Here is a 10,582-nt window from a genome sequence, read left to right as displayed (position 1 = left end):
AAAATTAGATAGAGAGAGGGTATAAAAATTTGATAGCGAGAGGGTCAAAAATTAGATAGAGAGAGGGTATAAAAATTGGATAGCGAGAGGGTGAAAAATTAGATAGAGAGAGGGTATAAAAATTTGATAGCGAGAGGGTCAAAAATTAGATAGAGAGAGGGTATAAAAATTTGATAGCGAGAGGGTCAAAAATTAGATAGAGAGAGGGTATAAAAATTTGATAGCGAGAGGGTCAAAAATCAGATAGAGAGAGGGTATACAAAATTGATAGCGAGAGGGTATAAAAATTAGATAGAAAAAGGGTATAAAAATTTGATAGCGAGAGCGTCAAAAATTAGATAGAGAGAGGGTATAAAAATTTGATAGCGAGAGGGTCAAAAATTAGATAGAGAGAGGGTATAAAAATTTGATAGCGAGAGGGTCAAAAATCAGATAGAGAGGGTATACAAAATTGATAGCGAGAGGGTATAAAAATTAGATAGAGAGAGGGTATAAAAATTTGATAGCGAGAGGGTCAAAAATTAGATAGAGAGAGGGTATAAAAATTTGATAGCGAGAGGGTCAAAAATTAGATAGAGAGAGGGTATAAAAATTTGATAGCGAGAGGGTCAAAAATTAGATAGCGAGAGGGTATAAAAATTTGATAGCGAGAGGGTCAAAAATTAGATAGAGAGAAGGTATAAAAATTTGATAGCGAGAGGGTATAAAAATTTGATTGCTAGAGGATCAAAAATCAGATAGAGAGAGGGTATACAAAATTGATAGCGAGAGGGTATAAAAATTAGATAGAGAGAGGGTCTAAAAATTTGATAGCGAGAGGGTCAAAAATTAGATAGAGAGAGGGTATAAAAATTTGATAGCGAGAGGGTCAAAAATTAGATAGAGAGAGGGTATAAAAATTTGATAGCGAGAGGGTCAAAAATCAGATAGAGAGAGGGTATACAAAATTGATAGCGAGAGGGTATAAAAATTAGATAGAGAGAGGGTATAAAAATTTGATAGCGAGAGGGTCAAAAATTAGATAGAGAGAGGGTATAAAAATTTGATAGCGAGAGGGTCAAAAATTAGATAGAGAGAGGGTATAAAAATTTGATAGCGAGAGGGTCAAAAATTAGATAGAGAGAGGGTATAAAAATTTGATAGCGAGAGGGTCAAAAATTAGATAGAGAGAGGGTATAAAAATTTGATAGCGAGAGGGTCAAAAATCAGATAGAGAGAGGGTATACAAAATTGATAGAGAGAGGGTATAAAAATTTGATAGCGAGAGGGTAAAAAATTAGATAGAGAGAGGGTATAAAAATTTGATAGAGAGAGGGTATAAAAATTTGATAGCGAGAGGGTCAAAAATCAGATAGAGAGAGGGTATACAAAATTGATAGCGAGAGGGTATAAAAATTAGATAGAGAGAGGGTATAAAAATTTGATAGCGAGAGGGTCAAAAATTAGATAGAGAGAGGGTATAAAAATTTGAAAGCGAGAGGGTCAAAAATTAGATAGAGAGAGGGTATAAAAATTTGATAGCGAGAGGGTCAAAAATCAGATAGAGAGAGGGTATACAAAATTTATAGCGAGAGGGTATAAAAATTAGATAGAGAGAGGGTATAAAAATTTGATAGCGAGAGGGTCAAAAATTAGATAGAGAGAGGGTATAAAAATTTGATAGCGAGAGGGTATAAAAATTAGATAGAGAGAGGGTATAAAAATTTGATAGCGAGAGGGTCAAAAATTAGATAGAGAGAGGGTATAAAAATTTGATAGCGAGAGGGTCAAAAATTAGATAGAGAGAGGGTATAAAAATTTGATAGCGAGAGGGTCAAAAATTAGATAGAGAGAGGGTATAAAAATTTGATAGTGAGAGGGTCAAAAATTAGATAGAGAGAGGGTATAAAAATTTGATAGCGAGAGGGTCAAAAATCAGATAGAGAGAGGGTATACAAAATTGATAGCGAGAGGGTATAAAAATTAGATAGAGACAGGGTATAAAAATTTGATAGCGAGAGGGTCAAAAATTAGATAGAGAGAGGGTATAAAAATTTGATAGCGAGAGGGTCAAAAATCAGATAGAGAGAGGGTATACAAAATTGATAGCGAGAGGGTATAAAAATTAGATAGAGAGAGGGTATAAAAATTTGATAGCGAGAGGGTCAAAAATTAGATAGAGAGAGGGTATAAAAATTTGATAGAGAGAGGGTATAAAAATTTGATGGCGAGAGGGTCAAAAATCAGATAGAGAGAGGGTATACAAAATTGATAGCGAGAGGGTATAAAAATTAGATAGAGAGAGGGTATAAAAATTTGATAGCGAGAGGGTCAAAAATTAGATAGAGAGAGGGTATAAAAATTTGATAGCGAGAGGGTCAAAAATTAGATAGAGAGAGGGTATAAAAATTTGATAGCGAGAGGGTCAAAAATCAGATAGAGAGAGGGTATACAAAATTGATAGCGAGAGGGTATAAAAATTAGATAGAGAGAGGGTATAAAAATTTGATAGCGAGAGGGTCAAAAATTAGATAGAGAGAGGGTATAAAAATTTGATAGCGAGAGGGTATAAAAATTAGATAGAGAGAGGGTATAAAAATTTGATAGCGAGAGGGTCAAAAATTAGATAGAGAGAGGGTATAAAAATTTGATAGCGAGAGGGTCAAAAATTAGATAGAGAGAGGGTATAAAAATTTGATAGCGAGAGGGTCAAAAATTAGATAGAGAGAGGGTATAAAAATTTGATAGCGAGAGGGTCAAAAATTAGATAGAGAGAGGGTATAAAAATTTGATAGCGAGTGGGTCAAAAATCAGATAGAGAGAGGGTATACAAAATTGATAGCGAGAGGGTATAAAAATTAGATAGAGAGAGGGTATAAAAATTTGATAGCGAGAGGGTCAAAAATTAGATAGAGAGAGGGTATAAAAATTTGATAGCGAGAGGGTATAAAAATTAGATAGAGAGAGGGTATAAAAATTTGATAGCGAGAGGGTCAAAAATTAGATAGAGAGAGGGTATAAAAATTTGATAGCGAGAGGGTCAAAAATTAGATAGAGAGAGGGTATAAAAATTTGATAGCGAGAGGGTCAAAAATTAGATAGAGAGAGGGTATAAAAATTTGATAGCGAGAGGGTCAAAAATTAGATAGAGAGAGGGTATAAAAATTTGATAGCGAGAGGGTCAAAAATCAGATAGAGAGAGGGTATACAAAATTGATAGCGAGAGGGTATAAAAATTAGATAGAGAGAGGGTATAAAAATTTGATAGCGAGAGGGTCAAAAATTAGATAGAGAGAGGGTATAAAAATTAGATAGAGAGAGGGTATAAAAATTTGATAGCGAGAGGGTCAAAAATCAGATAGAGAGAGGGTATACAAAATTGATAGCGAGAGGGTATAAAAATTAGATAGAGAGAGGGTATAAAAATTTGATAGCGAGAGGGTCAAAAATTAGATAGAGAGAGGGTATAAAAATTTGATAGCGAGAGGGTCGAAAATTAGATAGAGAGAGGGTATAAAAATTTGATAGCGAGAGGGTCAAAAATCAGATAGAGAGAGGGTATACAAAATTGATAGCGAGAGGGTATAAAAATTAGATAGAGAGAGGGTATAAAAATTTGATAGCGAGAGGGTCAAAAATTAGATAGAGAGAGGGTATAAAAATTTGATAGCGAGAGGGTATAAAAATTAGATAGAGAGAGGGTATAAAAATTTGATAGCGAGAGGGTCAAAAATTAGATAGAGAGAGGGTATAAAAATTTGATAGCGAGAGGGTCAAAAATCAGATAGAGAGAGGGTATACAAAATTGATAGCGAGAGGGTATAAAAATTAGATAGAGAGAGGGTATAAAAATTTGATAGCGAGAGGGTCAAAAATTAGATAGAGAGAGGGTATAAAAATTTGATAGCGAGAGGGTCAAAAATTAGATAGAGAGAGGGTATAAAAATTTGATAGCGAGAGGGTCAAAAATTAGATAGAGAGAGGGTATAAAAATTTGATAGCGAGAGGGTCAAAAATTAGATAGAGAGAGGGTATAAAAATTTGATAGCGAGAGGGTCAAAAATTAGATAGAGAGAGGGTATAAAAATTTGATAGCGAGAGGGTCAAAAATTAGATAGAGAGAGGGTATAAAAATTTGATAGCTAGAGGGTCAAAAATTAGATAGAGAGAGGGTATAAAAATTTGATAGCGAGAGGGTCAAAAATTAGATAGAGAGAGGGTATAAAAATTTGATAGCGAGAGGGTCAAAAATTAGATAGAGAGAGGGTATAAAAATTTGATAGCGAGAGGGTCAAAAATTAGATAGAGAGAGGGTATAAAAATTTGATAGCGAGAGGGTATAAAAATTTGATAGCTAGAGGATCAAAAATCAGATAGAGAGAGGGTATACAAAATTGATAGCGAGAGGGTATAAAAATTAGATAGAGAGAGGGTATAAAAATTTGATAGCGAGAGGGTCAAAAATTAGATAGAGAGAGGGTATAAAAATTTGATAGCGAGAGGGTCAAAAATTAGATAGAGAGAGGGTATAAAAATTTGATAGCGAGAGGGTCAAAAATCAGATAGAGAGAGGGTATACAAAATTGATAGCGAGAGGGTATAAAAATTAGATAGAGAGAGGGTATAAAAATTTGATAGCGAGAGGGTCAAAAATTAGATAGAGAGAGGGTATAAAAATTTGATAGCGAGAGGGTCAAAAATTAGATAGAGAGAGGGTATACAAAATTGATAGCGAGAGGGTCAAAAATTAGATAGAGAGAGGGTATACAAAATTGATAGCGAGAGGGTCAAAACTTAGATAGAGAGAGGGTATAAAAATTTGATAGCGAGAGGGTCAAAAATTAGATAGAGAGAGGGTATAAAAATTAGATAGAGAGAGGGTATACAAAATTGATAGCGAGAGGGTCAAAAATTAGATAGAGAGAGGGTATACAAAATTGATAGCGAGAGGGTCAAAAATTAGATAGAGAGAGGGTATACAAAATTGATAGCGAGAGGGTCAAAAATTAGATAGAGAGAGGGTATAAAAATTTGATAGCGAGAGGGTCAAAAATTAGATAGAGAGAGGGTATAAAAATTTGATAGCGAGAGGGTCAAAAATTAGATAGAGAGAGGGTATAAAAATTTGATAGCGAGAGGGTCAAAAATTAGATAGAGAGAGGGTATAAAAATTAGATAGAGAGAGGGTATACAAAATTGATAGCGAGAGGGTCAAAAATTAGATAGAGAGAGGGTATAAAAATTTGATAGCGAGAGGGTCAAAAATTAGATAGAGAGAGGGTATAAAAATTTGATAGCGAGAGGGTCAAAAATCAGATAGAGAGAGGGTATACAAAATTGATAGCGAGAGGGTATAAAAATTAGATAGAGAGAGGGTATAAAAATTTGATAGCGAGAGGGTCAAAAATTAGATAGAGAGAGGGTATAAAAATTTGATAGCGAGAGGGTATAAAAATTAGATAGAGAGAGGGTATAAAAATTTGATAGCGAGAGGGTCAAAAATTAGATAGAGAGAGGGTATAAAAATTTGATAGCGAGAGGGTCAAAAATTAGATAGAGAGAGGGTATAAAAATTTGATAGCGAGAGGGTCAAAAATTAGATAGAGAGAGGGTATAAAAATTTGATAGCGAGAGGGTCAAAAATTAGATAGAGAGAGGGTATAAAAATTTGATAGCGAGAGGGTCAAAAATCAGATAGAGAGAGGGTATACAAAATTGATAGCGAGAGGGTATAAAAATTAGATAGAGAGAGGGTATAAAAATTTGATAGCGAGAGGGTCAAAAATTAGATAGAGAGAGGGTATAAAAATTTGATAGCGAGAGGGTATAAAAATTAGATAGAGAGAGGGTATAAAAATTTGATAGCGAGAGGGTCAAAAATTAGATAGAGAGAGGGTATAAAAATTTGATAGCGAGAGGGTCAAAAATTAGATAGAGAGAGGGTATAAAAATTTGATAGCGAGAGGGTCAAAAATTAGATAGAGAGAGGGTATAAAAATTTGATAGCGAGAGGGTCAAAAATTAGATAGAGAGAGGGTATAAAAATTTGATAGCGAGAGGGTCAAAAATCAGATAGAGAGAGGGTATACAAAATTGATAGCGAGAGGGTATAAAAATTAGATAGAGAGAGGGTATAAAAATTTGATAGCGAGAGGGTCAAAAATTAGATAGAGAGAGGGTATAAAAATTAGATAGAGAGAGGGTATAAAAATTTGATAGCGAGAGGGTCAAAAATCAGATAGAGAGAGGGTATACAAAATTGATAGCGAGAGGGTATAAAAATTAGATAGAGAGAGGGTATAAAAATTTGATAGCGAGAGGGTCAAAAATTAGATAGAGAGAGGGTATAAAAATTTGATAGCGAGAGGGTCGAAAATTAGATAGAGAGAGGGTATAAAAATTTGATAGCGAGAGGGTCAAAAATCAGATAGAGAGAGGGTATACAAAATTGATAGCGAGAGGGTATAAAAATTAGATAGAGAGAGGGTATAAAAATTTGATAGCGAGAGGGTCAAAAATTAGATAGAGAGAGGGTATAAAAATTTGATAGCGAGAGGGTATAAAAATTAGATAGAGAGAGGGTATAAAAATGTGATAGCGAGAGGGTCAAAAATTAGATAGAGAGAGGGTATAAAAATTTGATAGCGAGAGGGTCAAAAATCAGATAGAGAGAGGGTATACAAAATTGATAGCGAGAGGGTATAAAAATTAGATAGAGAGAGGGTATAAAAATTTGATAGCGAGAGGGTCAAAAATTAGATAGAGAGAGGGTATAAAAATTTGATAGCGAGAGGGTCAAAAATTAGATAGAGAGAGGGTATAAAAATTTGATAGCGAGAGGGTCAAAAATTAGATAGAGAGAGGGTATAAAAATTTGATAGCGAGAGGGTCAAAAATTAGATAGAGAGAGGGTATAAAAATTTGATAGCGAGAGGGTCAAAAATTAGATAGAGAGAGGGTATAAAAATTTGATAGCGAGAGGGTCAAAAATTAGATAGAGAGAGGGTATAAAAATTTGATAGCTAGAGGGTCAAAAATTAGATAGAGAGAGGGTATAAAAATTTGATAGCGAGAGGGTCAAAAATTAGATAGAGAGAGGGTATAAAAATTTGATAGCGAGAGGGTATAAAAATTAGATAGAGAGAGGGTATAAAAATTTGATAGCGAGAGGGTCAAAAATTAGATAGAGAGAGGGTATAAAAATTTGATAGCGAGAGGGTCAAAAATCAGATAGAGAGAGGGTATACAAAATTGATAGCGAGAGGGTATAAAAATTAGATAGAGAGAGGGTATAAAAATTTGATAGCGAGAGGGTCAAAAATTAGATAGAGAGAGGGTATAAAAATTTGATAGCGAGAGGGTCAAAAATTAGATAGAGAGAGGGTATAAAAATTTGATAGCGAGAGGGTCAAAAATTAGATAGAGAGAGGGTATAAAAATTTGATAGCGAGAGGGTCAAAAATTAGATAGAGAGAGGGTATAAAAATTTGATAGCGAGAGGGTCAAAAATTAGATAGAGAGAGGGTATAAAAATTTGATAGCGAGAGGGTCAAAAATTAGATAGAGAGAGGGTATAAAAATTTGATAGCTAGAGGGTCAAAAATTAGATAGAGAGAGGGTATAAAAATTTGATAGCGAGAGGGTCAAAAATTAGATAGAGAGAGGGTATAAAAATTTGATAGCGAGAGGGTCAAAAATTAGATAGAGAGAGGGTATAAAAATTTGATAGCGAGAGGGTCAAAAATTAGATAGAGAGAGGGTATAAAAATTTGATAGCGAGAGGGTATAAAAATTTGATAGCTAGAGGATCAAAAATCAGATAGAGAGAGGGTATACAAAATTGATAGCGAGAGGGTATAAAAATTAGATAGAGAGAGGGTATAAAAATTTGATAGCGAGAGGGTCAAAAATTAGATAGAGAGAGGGTATAAAAATTTGATAGCGAGAGGGTCAAAAATTAGATAGAGAGAGGGTATAAAAATTTGATAGCGAGAGGGTCAAAAATCAGATAGAGAGAGGGTATACAAAATTGATAGCGAGAGGGTATAAAAATTAGATAGAGAGAGGGTATAAAAATTTGATAGCGAGAGGGTCAAAAATTAGATAGAGAGAGGGTATAAAAATTTGATAGCGAGAGGGTCAAAAATTAGATAGAGAGAGGGTATACAAAATTGATAGCGAGAGGGTCAAAAATTAGATAGAGAGAGGGTATACAAAATTCATAGCGAGAGGGTCAAAAATTAGATAGAGAGAGGGTATAAAAATTTGATAGCGAGAGGGTCAAAAATTAGATAGAGAGAGGGTATAAAAATTAGATAGAGAGAGGGTATACAAAATTGATAGCGAGAGGGTCAAAAATTAGATAGAGAGAGGGTATACAAAATTGATAGCGAGAGGGTCAAAAATTAGATAGAGAGAGGGTATACAAAATTGATAGCGAGAGGGTCAAAAATTAGATAGAGAGAGGGTATAAAAATTTGATAGCGAGAGGGTCAAAAATTAGATAGAGAGAGGGTATAAAAATTTGATAGCGAGAGGGTCAAAAATTAGATAGAGAGAGGGTATAAAAATTTGATAGCGAGAGGGTCAAAAATTAGATAGAGAGAGGGTATAAAAATTAGATAGAGATAGGGTATACAAAATTGATAGCGAGAGGGTCAAAAATTAGATAGAGAGAGGGTATAAAAATTTGATAGCGAGAGGGTCAAAAATTAGATAGAGAGAGGGTATAAAAATTTGATAGCGAGAGGGTCAAAAATCAGATAGAGAGAGGGTATACAAAATTGATAGCGAGAGGGTATAAAAATTAGATAGAGAGAGGGTATAAAAATTTGATAGCGAGAGGGTCAAAAATTAGATAGAGAGAGGGTATAAAAATTTGATAGCGAGAGGGTATAAAAATTAGATAGAGAGAGGGTATAAAAATTTGATAGCGAGAGGTTCAAAAATTAGATAGAGAGAGGGTATAAAAATTTGATAGCGAGAGGGTCAAAAATTAGATAGAGAGAGGGTATAAAAATTTGATAGCGAGAGGGTCAAAAATTAGATAGAGAGAGGGTATAAAAATTTGATAGCGAGAGGGTCAAAAATTAGATAGAGAGAGGGTATAAAAATTTGATAGCGAGAGGGTCAAAAATCAGATAGAGAGAGGGTATACAAAATTGATAGCGAGAGGGTATAAAAATTAGATAGAGAGAGGGTATAAAAATTTGATAGCGAGAGGGTCAAAAATTAGATAGAGAGAGGGTATAAAAATTTGATAGCGAGAGGGTATAAAAATTAGATAGAGAGAGGGTATAAAAATTTGATAGCGAGAGGGTCAAAAATTAGATAGAGAGAGGGTATAAAAATTTGATAGCGAGAGGGTCAAAAATTAGATAGAGAGAGGGTATAAAAATTTGATAGCGAGAGGGTCAAAAATTAGATAGAGAGAGGGTATAAAAATTTGATAGCGAGAGGGTCAAAAATTAGATAGAGAGAGGGTATAAAAATTTGATAGCGAGAGGGTCAAAAATCAGATAGAGAGAGGGTATACAAAATTGATAGCGAGAGGGTATAAAAATTAGATAGAGAGAGGGTATAAAAATTTGATAGCGAGAGGGTCAAAAATTAGATAGAGAGAGGGTATAAAAATTAGATAGAGAGAGGGTATAAAAATTTGATAGCGAGAGGGTCAAAAATCAGATAGAGAGAGGGTATACAAAATTGATAGCGAGAGGGTATAAAAATTAGATAGAGAGAGGGTATAAAAATTTGATAGCGAGAGGGTCAAAAATTAGATAGAGAGAGGGTATAAAAATTTGATAGCGAGAGGGTCGAAAATTAGATAGAGAGAGGGTATAAAAATTTGATAGCGAGAGGGTCAAAAATCAGATAGAGAGAGGGTATACAAAATTGATAGCGAGAGGGTATAAAAATTAGATAGAGAGAGGGTATAAAAATTTGATAGCGAGAGGGTCAAAAATTAGATAGAGAGAGGGTATAAAAATTTGATAGCGAGAGGGTATAAAAATTAGATAGAGAGAGGGTATAAAAATTTGATAGCGAGAGGGTCAAAAATTAGATAGAGAGAGGGTATAAAAATTTGATAGCGAGAGGGTCAAAAATCAGATAGAGAGAGGGTATACAAAATTGATAGCGAGAGGGTATAAAAATTAGATAGAGAGAGGGTATAAAAATTTGATAGCGAGAGGGTCAAAAATTAGATAGAGAGAGGGTATAAAAATTTGATAGCGAGAGGGTCAAAAATTAGATAGAGAGAGGGTATAAAAATTTGATAGCGAGAGGGTCAAAAATTAGATAGAGAGAGGGTATAAAAATTTGATAGCGAGAGGGTCAAAAATTAGATAGAGAGAGGGTATAAAAATTTGATAGCGAGAGGGTCAAAAATTAGATAGAGAGAGGGTATAAAAATTTGATAGCGAGAGGGTCAAAAATTAGATAGAGAGAGGGTATAAAAATTTGATAGCTAGAGGGTCAAAAATTAGATAGAGAGAGGGTATAAAAATTTGATAGCGAGAGGGTCAAAAATTAGATAGAGAGAGGGTATAAAAATTTGATAGCGAGAGGGTCAAAAATTAGATAGAGAGAGGGTATAAAAATT

This window comes from Leiobunum rupestre, chromosome 3 (genome assembly GCF_980474605.1).
Source record: "Leiobunum rupestre chromosome 3, qqLeiRupe1.1.hap1, whole genome shotgun sequence".
In the NCBI taxonomy this organism is placed as follows: Eukaryota; Metazoa; Arthropoda; class Arachnida; order Opiliones; family Sclerosomatidae; genus Leiobunum; species Leiobunum rupestre.
This window is presented reverse-complemented; position numbering follows the sequence as displayed.